Source organism: Opisthorchis viverrini (assembly GCF_000715545.1).
Source record: "Opisthorchis viverrini unplaced genomic scaffold opera_v5_85, whole genome shotgun sequence".
NCBI lineage: Eukaryota > Metazoa > Platyhelminthes > Trematoda > Opisthorchiida > Opisthorchiidae > Opisthorchis > Opisthorchis viverrini.
The window spans coordinates 1,647,219-1,649,949 of record NW_008751740.1 but is presented as its reverse complement, the minus strand read 5'-3'; positions in this window follow the sequence as shown (position 1 = coordinate 1,649,949).

Genomic DNA, 2,731 nt, shown 5'->3' with positions numbered 1-2,731 from the left:
ACTCCGCAGCGAAGGCCTTCTTCCTTTCACCAGTATCGTTAACGAAGGATTTAAGCGAGTCTCATTTAATCCGTTCGTAGGCATCGTGTCTGTTCATTTCCCGATATGTAACCTCGAGTCATACGTACACTAGACGATCCATGCACGATCCCGTACAGATCCACACACACACACACACACACACACACACACATCAACCAGTTTCAACAAGCGGAGTCATGAAAAGTTTGACCCGATCCCGACCAGATTCCAGTGTTGGACAAACGTTGAATACGAGAGTCAGACGGACAACCGGCATCCAGTGCGTACGTGCCAGTTTGTGCGTGGCTGTGTACGTATAAAACTGGTATTTTGTTCACATCTCAAAAATTCACCCGGTATGTAGAGGGCTTGCCTCCGTAGTAAGGTGCACTCAGATGTGCTGCAGTTTGTCTACCTATGTTCACCAGTTTAGCGCTGCACGCTGCAGACGCCATCTAGCCTTACTAGCAGTGTGAGTATGCACACTCTTCTCGTAGTGCACTCAACGCGCGATGCAATCACAGTCACGTACCGGGATCGAGCCCGTAGTGCACTCAACGCGCGATGCAATCACAGTCACGTACCGGGAACGAGCCCGTATGATTTGAACTGTCATAGCTATGGCAACCGTTGAGGCCCTAACGAGGACAAATCTGTCACGTCACCTTAAATAACAAAAAACTATGGTGTGAAAAAAGCCACATACTGCGTAGTAAAATTGTTGTTGCATGAACTGTCTATAAGTCAAACCCAATTCAGATGCGCATTCACGTTGGATGAAGAAGCGGGTTGATCATCGAATAACTGTGACCATGCCGTGTGTATCAACGATGTTTAGAAAGAACTTAGCGCTATCGTAGAAAAAATCGAAACCCTGAAGGGCAGTACCACAACAGGCACGGGTAAGGAAGCCATCCTCGACGCTGAACGTACGCAAGCGTTGTCCAGTCGCGCTAATTTACACTGGATGACACCTGATCATTCGAATTTTCGAAAAGCAATATCGTGATCTTCATCGAATAGATTCCACTGCGTTTCGTGAACACAATTTTAAGGCTTGATGTTCAACAATCCAGCTCTGCATACTTACAAAGTGCACTTAACCAAACCGCCTTTTCGGTTGCTTTTGGTCCAGTTGTTAAGGATATTCCCACTTTCGCACTTTAAATGATCAGCCCTTGAAGGTCTGTACCCATTGACTACAACGGTGCAAGTGCTAGTTCCTCAGTCTCCATAACTCTTTCGTAGAGCATCGTGCCAGTTAGGGGAAGCTGGCGAATTTCGGAAGAGTCATACTCAAGCATGTATCTCCTAGCTATCCAGGACAAATTGTCGTAAAGTCCGGGGAAAGATCTCGTTCATTTAGAGCGAACTGTAGAAGGTTATTATCAAGAGCACCCCAAATATTGCTGAAAGATATAATTTGCATACTGAAACGCTGTGAGTGTGAAAGCTCAAAAGAGGTTGTCTCATTCAAATGGCTGTTAAACTGACATCCTGATTCACCGACTATACTGACACGTCACAAGCAAGAGGAAACCGTCAGCTGGTCACTTGTGAATTTTTAATAAACTTTCCATTCTGCCGACGAGGCACATCCATGGTGGGAGCAGAATTCTCGCTTCAGACGGAAGCCAAGACCAGAGAATGGATGGAACTGTTAGAAAGTCGCCATAAGCCACAGTCAATCAGCGATGAGTGGTTAACCTCTCACACATGAGAATTCGCCGTTGCCTCTTGGTCAATAGATCAAATTATGTTTGCGCGGTTTCCTAGTTTGGTAGTGTCCACTACCGGTCTTTCGGGTACAAAATTGAAAAATGCGAATAACGTAGTATGCTAAATTACGTGCAAATGGCATTAGCGTCATGGAGATCGTTTGTGTGTTTAGGACTGACTGGTTGATAGCGAAGGCCCGCTAGCTAGACCAGGCTATTGCAGCGAAAAACAATCGCACCCTACTTTACCTAATCTGATCAGATTGTTCGAAAACCACGTATGTTAGTGCAACTATCTCGGAAAACGATAAAACCAAAATGAGTTCACAAAGACGTCGTCTTGAACGATGACGGCCCTTTGAAGTGTCGTTCAGCTGGGTTCAGTCGACCCAACCTCTGCAAAGACTAAGTGAAATCGAGTGGGACATTGACACCAGCCCGCTATGGACAACTGGAGTCTAGCCTGCAGTTCCATTGCCTTAGCTCAACAAAGCACCTGGTCCAAATGGTCTGCATCCTGTACCCTTCAAAGATGCTGGCAAGTCCGACATGGCTCACCTGATGACCCTAGTTTGAAATATCTTGTATAAGGAAAGTCTAGACACTGATCATCATATCCTAAAATGGTCCGAGAACATAACGTTAAAACTACGGGGACACTGGTCTAGTGACCGTAGCTTCCAGAATGCCCGCGGATGTTTTGGTACATAGGTTAATCCATCNGTATGGTTAGGACAATCGACCCGGGGTTCCCCCTGGCTGGGATCGAGTCGACCATATCTTTATAATGCGACAGGTGATGAAACTACGCCACTCCTTCCAGCGGACAACAATAACTATTTTCCTCGATTTCAGGTCTGCTTTCGACTGCGCTAATTGATAAAGCTGGCGATGAAAGGGGATTCTTATTAATTTTTGTCCCAATATTTTCCACTTCCTGTGGGAGCGTACGTATCTGCAACAATTCTCCTTCAGAATGCGCCACATCAACT